The sequence below is a fragment of the Triturus cristatus genome, chromosome 3_2 (assembly GCF_964204655.1).
Source record: "Triturus cristatus chromosome 3_2, aTriCri1.1, whole genome shotgun sequence".
NCBI lineage: Eukaryota > Metazoa > Chordata > Amphibia > Caudata > Salamandridae > Triturus > Triturus cristatus.
In genome coordinates this window covers 1,086,913,768-1,086,923,905 of record NC_140584.1, presented here as the reverse complement: position 1 = coordinate 1,086,923,905, position 10,138 = coordinate 1,086,913,768, and the positions used below count along the sequence as shown (strand labels likewise).

Here is a 10,138-nt window from a genome sequence, read left to right as displayed (position 1 = left end):
ACGTTATCAAGTGTTGTAAATTTACATACAGTTGATCTAAATGGAAATTGTTTGCAAAGTCTGCTGACTGTCTTGACGATCTGGCGTGGATCCGACCCTCCTGGACTTACATTGGACACACCCGATTTAGACCTACAGAATACATACATCAATAGAAAACACAAACGAACGACTGCTAGGACAAAGATGACACATTATGAATAGGAAACAATATTTATTAGAAGAACCAAACAAAAGTTTTGCAATCAAACAATACTTAACTGTTAATAAGATGAATCACTATTCTCCTCTTAAAACTAGATGAGGCGCTTGGCCGTTATGAAAGAGGGATACACTTTTTAGAATCTGTTTTATTTATGCACCATATGTTGTTGTCACGTAATATAATACCATTTAAATTTGGATTATGCTGACTTTTTCCATGTAGCACATGGTGTCATTATCTCATGTCATATACGTTCAGCCTTGACAGACCGCTCTTTTAGTTTGTCTGCACCGTTTCTGCATATATTGTGATCCCTCCGTGGCTGGTGAGTAGGGGATCACAGATACTATTTTCTATATAACTGCACTTAATTAATAAACAATAACCATTTCTTGGGCTCCGGTGGCATTGCTTATTAATTAAGTGCTGCCACATTTGTACTATCTGTTGTACACCATTCTGAGAACTCGCCTTCTAATAACCTTCCCCTTCTGTAGTTTCTGGACTGGGTAGGATGATGACCATACTTTACCCTACTTGCTCACAATCCACTAGTAGTTCCCTCCAGGTGCTAACTATGGGGGTTTTATCTCATGTCACTACATTCTTCTGCCTTCAACACAAAACTCTCGCTTTTGCCTCTTTGCATGTGTCTCTTCTCTAAAAATCTCCTACATTACATTGTATGACTATTCACCCTTCAGCTAATATCAAAGTCAGAGCTAGGAACTACTACCAGCTCTTTTCCCTCTGGGCTGGAGAAGTCATTCTTAGAGCATACCTCTGGTGCGCATTTAATGTCTTTGTCTATTGCCCTTTCCAATGTGTCTATTAACCCTTGCTAAACTAGAGTTAGTACTTCACAGCGCCACAACATGGGGAAGAAATCTGCACCCTGTAATTCACATCTCGGGCACATTTGTGTGTCTGTCCCCAACATCAGATTGAGTCATTTAGGTGTTAAAAAGGTGGTTTGTAAGTAATTTGAAGGCTACATATATTTTGGTTTTTGGTTTAGTCTAAAAAAATCTTGCCAAGATGCTTTCAATAGAACATCATACTAGGGATATCTGGACTATGAAAATGGATTGACCAAGCCCAGAGATCCCACAGCAAAAGTATGCATATGTATTTTTAAAGTTTTTAAGATCAATCAGGTATATAATGTGTGGGACCCTAGTATTTTAAAACACCCCAAAATTTAGACACTCCAAAATTCTCCCACAGAAAATAATTACATTAAAAGGCACACAACCCAACATCCCTTTAGCAGAGTATCAAAATAAGTAAATGGGCCCGCTTAATGACTGAGTTCTAGCAAAGGAAAAAGTTAAAGGGTACAGAAGAAATACCATGAAGGCTCCAAATTCAGAGTTAACACAGAATACTCAAAAATCAGAAATTATTCTAAGTTCAAAATGAGCAGCAACATCAGAAGGAATCGGACAGCCTTCTTATTAGCCTTTAGGAATGTTTAGAAATGTTCTGGCTTATCCTCGAAAATTCTTGCATTGGAAATTAGCTGAAACCGCAGATTCACCGTGGCCTGATCCCATGTAACAATTCTTTAGCAAATCGGAATGATTCACATCAATAGCATCATACGTTGGCACCATCCCATTTCAAAGACAGCGCCCTGCTTTTCTGTGTCACTGTCATCCGGAGATGTTCCAACAAAATATGCAACATTTTTAACAAAGGCGATTCACAAATGAGTAAGATTGAGCTGAGCTACGGAAAGCAGCAGAAGGGACCTTGGATGTTTCAACCGGTCTAGTACACAAAAAGTTTCACAAATCAGCCTTGTATTCATAACAGTCAGGAAAACATGACGTCAGCGGCCTTTGCTCTTGGAGTGAGTGCCTGTGGGGAAAGAAGATGCACAGGGGAATCGGAGGAGAGGGGGTGAATGCAGGAATGAATGACAGAGGCAGCAGCAGCATTCATTAATTGTATCCTAAATAGAGTTTTCATCAAAATGCGGCGTGACTTAAATCATATGAATAAACACAACTCCAAACCTCATATTAAACTAGTTTCAGCTGTAAACATATCAATTCATCTTTGCATATTGAATCTGACTTAGCGTCATTAATACTCACTGTTATTTGTTGCACAAAAAAATAGGCTTTAAAATCACTTCAACAAATGCAAAAGTGTGGTTTAAAAAGTACATTGGATTTGGAAAGTTTCTAGTTTGATTGTTTCTGGGCCCCATCTCCATGGTCTCTTAGGGTTAGGATCATTTTTGAAGAGGGTGATGAAGTTTACTCCGGTGCATCAAGAGGTTCTATAAACATATCATGTCACGTGGGGAAACACCCATTACAACGCAGTCAATACATCGCACTGCTTTTACAATGCAGCTATTACAACGCAACTGCCTTTACATCGCATGTCATTACAACGCATGCCATTACAACCCATGTCACTACAACGCATGCCATTACAACGCATACCATTACAACTCATGCCATTGCAACGCATTATAAGGTAAGCAATAAAGATTTTTTAGTTTTAGGGTGGGCATGGGTTTTGGGGTAGATGGGAATAGTAACTTTTACCCCTACAGTATCCAACACTTTCCCTACTGTTGCACTCACTGGAGTGGGAATAGTAATTTTTACCCCTACACTATCTAACACTTACCCTACTGTTGCACTCACTGGAGTAGGAATAGTAATGTTTACCCCCACACTATCCAACACTTACCCTACTGTTGCCCTAAAAGTATTATGCGTTATAATGGTATGCATTGTAATGGAATGCATTGTAATTGTAGTTTTTAAAAATGCGTTGTAATGGCATGCGTTGTAAAATCATGCGATGTAATGGTAGTTGCGATGTAAAAACCGCATTGTAAAAGCAAGGGTTGTAATTGTTTGCGTTGTAACGTCATATATTCGTCAAGTGATTCAAAGACCTGGCAGGCGTTGGTCAGTGACCTATAGAAGTGAAAAATGTGTTCAATTTTCTCTGTTAAAGCTGGATGGAAGTTAATCACCACACAATCCAAGAACTTTAACCCGCTTAAATTGTGCTCTAGTGTTTTCATATGAAGTTTAATTGTACAAGGTCTTGCAATCAAAAGCTAATGCCTGATTATTAAGGGCTATGTTTCTGGTGACTCTAAAGGAAAGGGTACCCCAGCATTATACATTCTACCTACTCCTTGTGCATGGCTAGGGGGCATACACATCACAGTTTAGGCTACGCCATCTCCGCATTGCACTGCGCTAACCTTAAACCAATCCACTTGTGGCCGGAGTCAAAATCTGGATTTAAAGACACAATAACATAACTACAGTCTGTTGCGTCAGCAGAGCATGGGTTTAGCCATCACACCATTCCCCCGTACTGCTAGTCTAGAATGGTATTGTTGCAGTCACTTGCAGCATGAGTGCCAGTACATCAACTTTACCCCATTACACAGCACTGCTGTTAAACCTTAGTATTGCTGTACCCGGCAGTGCTGCCATTATGGGCTCCGATCTGAGATGGAATCCTCAAACCTTGGGTGAGAAGATACCGAATAAAATGGTGCTTTAAAGCCACACCAATGCATATTAAATGTCAGATACATTTGTATAACTTAACATTACACATTGACATTACTGCAGCTGATCACAACAGAAAGGATTGCACCTAGATCTCACCCTGCCTTCACCCTACAATGTCATCATTCTATGACATCACTGCAGCAAGTCATAGCATTAAAGCATGGGTTTAGAGCACACCACTTTGCCAAGCACTGCCCTTATACTTTGGCATCGCTGCAGTCAGTGGTAGCATTATAGCGGTGGTTTAGAGCTCTTCCCATTGCCCAGCATTGGCATTACACCTTGCCATCACACCAGCATGCTGCATTATCAAAGCATGAGAATAGAACTCACCCCATCAACGAGCCCTGCCTTTTCACCTTGGCATCTCTGCAGCTAGTCACAGCATCAAAGCATGGGGTTAGAACTCATCACATCACCCAACACTGCCCTTATACCTTAGCATCACTGCAATAGGTTGTAGCATTAAAGCATAGGTTTAGAGCTCACCCCATTACCCGGCACTACCCTTACACCTTGGGACTGCTGCACCCAATTGTAGCATTAAAGCATGGGTTTAGAGCTCACCCCATCGCACTACGCCTCCAGTACAAAATGGCACCACTGTCGCAGGTCGCAGCAACAAATTATGGGCTTCATGGACTTACCACATCACCATATGCTGCCCTCACACTGAAGTATACAAAAAGTGATGGATGAAATACCTGAGTGTAAGAAAGTGCCCTCTTTTTGCATAGTTGCCCCCACTTTTTGCCAAACTGTTGATGTACTTTGACTCAGTGTGCCATGGATTCCTGACAACCAGGTACTCGGGCCTATGTTCTTTCCCTAAACGGCATTGAAACCAAACCCAATTGGCACTCTTGGCCACATGTCAGTCCCTTGTAAATAGTACTATAGGTACCAATGGCACTGTGGCCAGGGAAGGCCTCTAAGGCCTGCATAACTTATTGTGCCACCCTTAGAGGCCCTGTAGCTTTACACACACACATACTGCCATCGCAGGCTGCGTGTTTTGGTGCATAATAAAGTGAAGAGTCAAATGGCACACATCCCTGTGTGTCATGCCTACAACCCACTGCCCTGGCATATGTTAGCCACCTCTGTAGCTGGTTGCACTATACCAGTGGTGAGGGTACACGTGCATGAGCCCTGTACCCCTACAGTTTCTAAGCCAATTCTTAGAGATGGTAAGTGCAGTAATACCACTATGAGTATATGGTACTAGAAGTTTGCCATTACGAACTCCACAGGACCATGATGGCTTTACTGAAAACTAGGAAGTTTAGTATCAAACTTTTCAGCACATTAAACCCACACTGATGCCAGTGTGGGATTTAATGAAAAATGCACTCATCCCCTTGAAAAACGACCTAATTCTAGTGTCCTAGGTGAGTGGCTGCTTGCCAGCTGCCACCACCAGACATATTTCTGGACCCCTGGGTCGACAGCCTGCTGCTCTCAGGGGTCTGAAACAATGCACATCCTGGGGTGAGGTGCCAAGCCTCATCCCCCAGGATAGGCAGGGTCCACGAAGGGGAAGCTTCAAAGGCTTGCCGCCTTTGTGAGCTACCCCAGCCATTTGATGCTTTCAGTAACTGGCCCCCACCAGTTCTGACCCCCACTGTGGGCAGGAGAGTTGGCAGGAAAACCAAGTGAGGAAGGGAGGTGTGCCCACATTTGCCAATCCCACCCCTCAGGTGGGGGAGGCGAGGTGAAGCACAACTCGCAGATGGGAGGACCCCGCCAACAAGAGAGAGGCGTATGCCCCCCTCCCACTGGAGGGTGGTATTAGGGTGTGTAACCATCCCAAGGAAGGGACCCACTACTGTGTACCGGATGAGGTAGCATTGGTCCTCCCTGGGCTTTATGTTCTTTATCTTTGCTGTTGTCATGTACGCACTGTTTCAAGGCGGCTCTTCTGGTTAAGAGATATGATAATTACTTGCAGAATGTTTGACTATTGAGTGGGTTGTTTCTTTGTCTGTTTCTGTGAATTAACAACCATATGATAAACAAAATTTGAAAAAAAAAAGAAGAGGAAAGGGCCTAGTAGCATGGATCAAGGGAAGAGCGACCCCGTTCCAACCCTTAGAGTAATTCGCCATTGAAATCGAAGCACATGCTTGAATGGTCAATGCATTGGGTCTGAATGGGAGGAGTAGCTGCGTGACAAGTTGAAGGCTGTAATCTCTGTCAGCACTGGCCCCCTGGTCGAGCAAATAAGAGCCTTAGAAAAGGTGATTGCTAACATGGAGATTTTACGCATGGGCATAATGCAAATCCAACCATTGAACCAGCTGGGAATGCACTTTCAGGCACAGCTTTGCCTCTGCTGATTGAGCACCATCAGAAGACTATCATGTTAAATGCTTCCGAAGGGTCCACCAGCCGGCTGGCGCAAGATGCGCCTCAAAACAGCTTTCAGCCCGACCGGGCTTGTGCAGGTGGCAAGGGTGAGACCAGGATTGCTAGCCTGGATCCTCCTGATTGTCCATCTGAAGCAGATACAATGAGGCTATAGATTTGCCACCAGAGCATGCCCAGATGTGGGCGTGTGGGCAAACGTACCCTAGTTGGCGCAATCTGCCACAGAAACCACCGAGCAACTAATAAGGTTTCTCATTGACTCTCTGAGAATGTGAATTTTAATACTGCAGATTATAGATATATTCTGTGTCTAAGGAGAGTAAGCTGGTTAGGCCCAATGACCAAGAATTTTGCTGGTGAGCATGTGATAACCAATTTCAGATATCCAGTGTTAGTGCTAAATAGTCTGTCCCGTCACGCTAACAGCTGGCCGAGAGGTGCATTGATTCACCCCGTCCCTTGGCTACTCTTCTAATATTATGTCCACCATGCGAAGTTAGGACTATATATGTATCGGATGATATTAAATTAGCCCCCTCCTACTGTGGCTGCCAGTGTGGTCTAATCCCACATCAAACAGGGGCATCGTTGAGGACTGTCTTGTGACCTAGGGTAAACAATCCAATGGTTTAAGCATGTGAAGCAATTATGTAAGAAAAATTGGGGTGACCCGACTTGTATTTCACACAAGCTAAAGTAACTCCGGAAAACAAAAGCTGAGTTATTGGGTGGAGAGGGGCAGGGCAAAGGTAGAAATGGTCAGACCAACTGTGCAGGAATACTTAATCTTCCAGAATCCCTGTGGCCTAGCCTCTATCCAATAACTCAGCTTTTGTTTCCCGGAGTTGCTTTAGTTCGTGTGGAATACAAGTCGGGTCACCCCAATTTTTCTTACATAATTGCTTCACGTGCTTAAACCATTGGATTTTTACGTACCCAACAGGAATCTCCGCTCCGCTGACCACACCCTGGCCACGGTCCCACGCATCCGGAGAACCACTTCCGGAGGCAGGTCCTTCTCCCATCGCGCCGCCAAGACCTGGAACACCCTCCCCCTCGACCTGCGACAAACCGAAGACCTGCTGACTTTCAGGAGACAACTCAAGACCTGGCTCTTCGACCAGTAACAGCACCCCCCCCCCCCCCCACAACCCCACCAGCGCCTTGAAACCCTACCGGGTATGTAGTGCGCTTTACAAATAATGTGATTGATTGATTGATTGAAGGTTAATAACGAGTGGAAAAGAGTTACTGACTAGATTTCAGTTAGACAGTGTAAGGAGTTCTTTATCTTTTCCCTATGGCCGAACGGATACAGAGTCCATCCGTGCGCGTGCGATGAAGTCGTATCATCTCAAACACTGCATCACCTTACTTTTTAAAAAAATTTTATGCAAACCAGCACTTTATTTTTTAAACTAATTTCCTGATAAAGGTGTTTGCTGCTCTATTGGTGCTTTTTGTAAGACGAGTGGTGTATCCAGGCACGCAACGCCCATTGGGCTCAGAGGGCTTCAGTACCCCACCCTTACCCCCCCCCCACCCCCGTCGTGTGGGTCAGCCTGGACACTCAGCCGCACCCGAGTACTTCACAGGTCTTTAAATGACCATTTACCTGATAACGAGGCTTTGAAGTTTTGTCACCCCTTCTTGGAGCCCCTGCATCTCCACTCAAGGCAAACTTTATGTAACTTTTGCACAAATGTCAACTTAAAAAGTTGACACTTTGTTGCCCAAAGTTTTTCAGTGATTATTTATGGTTGCTGACCACCAGACGGCCTTCTGCTCTCCCAGGAAGGAACACAAAGGGCCTGCCGTTGGAAGAACCTGTTTTGTATACATATGTTTATTTCTGTTCCATTTATGTTTTCTCTACTATTTTGTATCCTTACAGACGGGTTTTTCCACTTTTTATGTTGTGGCAACCCCACTCATCAAAATTTCTATAGATTATATCTTCTTTGGAAACTAAACGACTATTATTTCTTCATATTTCAATAAGTAGGAACCCCTCTTCATACTTTTTTCGTCTGTTTCTGTCCTGTCCTTCCTACATTGTCTATAGTACTAATCACCATATACTTTGTATATATATATATATATATATATATATATATATATATATATATATATATATATATATATATATATATATATATATATATATATATATATATATATATATATAGCTTATCCGCACTGTAGGAAACTGGCTCTATATATACTACACCAACATGAGGTATATTGTGTATAGAGTCCAAGTGACCCCAGAGGTAGGCAGAGGTTAAAGTTAGATAGAACCTTACTTTCTATTTGTGGTAGAGTGGTCGAGCAGTAAGGCAGTATCAGAGGACAGTGTTAAGCATTTGATGTATACACTCAGTTATCAAATTAATTCACACACTCAATAACTGAACTCTAGGCCAATTGTGTTTGTATAAAAATATATGCTGTTGTTTTATTTTTAGAACCAAGCAAGCCTGGCACAGGTAAGCATTAAATACTTTTCAGTAATAAGTTACTGGATATAGGACAGTCTGAAAATGCAATAGAACTTGTACTTTGTTTGATTTACTGGGTATGCAGCAGGTTGCAACACTTAGCAAATACAGTACATTGAAATGAATAGGCTTTTTCAGAAAATTACAGGTAAGTTACTTTTTCTACGTTACTTTTCTAACTCAGTGCTGGATACCTAGATTCAGCACTGGGACATTTCCTGTAAACAGGTAAGTAATTACGTTTTGGTTATTCGCATGATTTTTAAAGAACATCTTTAGATTTCAAAACTCCACACCAGTCGTTTTTTCGAAGAAAAAGAGTGCATTGAAAAGAATAGGCTTTTTCAGTAAATTACAGGTAAGTTACTTTTTACGTTACTATTCTAACCCGTGCTGGATACCTGGATTCAGCACTGGGACATTTACTGCAAACAGGTAAATAAATACATTTTGGTTATTTGTGCGATTTAAAAAAAATATATTTTTAGATTTCCAAACTCCACACTTAGAAACTTTTTAAAAGAACATTCTCAATGTTATCCTATAAAGGAAAAACAGGTTATCGGTTTGTAGGTAAGTAATCGACTGTGGGAGTTAAGGTTCTGGGGTTAGATTCAGGGGTCCCCCAGGGTCAGTGATGCACTTTTGTGTCACCCTCAGCAGCACTAGGGCGGCCGGGTGCAGAGTGTTGAGGCCCAATGTTATCCTATGGAGGATAGGAGGCCTCCGGTTGGTGGCTGCTGGCAAGCAGGCAACGGGGCTGTGGGAGCAAAAACTCATAGGGTTTAGGTCAGGGCAAATAGGGAACCAAATTAGCACCAAAGGTGCACCCTCAGCGGCACTAGGGCGGCCAAGTGCAGGGTGCTGTTTTGAGGTTGGGTGCCCTTTTGCTTTCAATGGAGAACCTCCGGTTTGCAAAAGCGCTGCAGGCAGGGAGACAAAGGACTTCTGGGTGCGACTACCACTTCGAGAGGTAAGTTGGGAAGTTAAGGGTTTGTTAGGCGCATTGTTTCGGCACACAAGGCAGTGGGGCGTCGGATGCAGGGTGCTTTTTGGGGTAGGATCTTCTTACCAGCTCCGGGTCGCGGTCAGGGGGGCCTTCTGAATTTAGGCTGCAGGCATCGGCTGGAGGCTTGAGGCAGGTCAGGGGTCGCCGGATCTCGGGTCAGGATCACCGGGGGGACCTCCTCATTGTGTTTTTCCACTCTAGCTCAGGCTGGGTTCGGAGGGTACAGAGTGGGCTGGATTTGCGGTATCCGGCCGGAGCCAGAAGCTGCAGTTTGAACAAATCCGGTGTTCACAGGAGAAGCAGCCTTGGAAGTGAAGGCAGGCAGGTCCTCCAGGGTTTTCGAGGTTGCTGGCTGCAGGACACACTGAGATTTGGTAGGAGCAGGTTTGAGCGGAGACAAGCCGGTAGGGCTGGGGCCAAGTCAGTGGGATGTCATGCTCTTGTTAGCTGGCTGCACGGCTGTTCGGTCCTTCTTCTTTTCTTCTTGTTGTCA

The 10,138-nt window shown here is 43.6% G+C and overlaps 1 long non-coding RNA gene across 1 annotated transcript in view; it reads right to left on the bottom strand.

Annotated features, from left to right (window-relative positions):
* Positions 1–227: 227 nt before the first annotated feature.
* The window catches only part of LOC146859172 (uncharacterized), a 35,291-nt gene continuing 25,380 nt past the window's right edge, over positions 228–10,138 (bottom strand). Inside the window, exon 3 of the long non-coding RNA XR_014979745.1 lies at positions 228–2,068. This is a non-coding gene — a long non-coding RNA (uncharacterized LOC146859172). The remainder of the gene's footprint in view (positions 2,069–10,138) is intronic.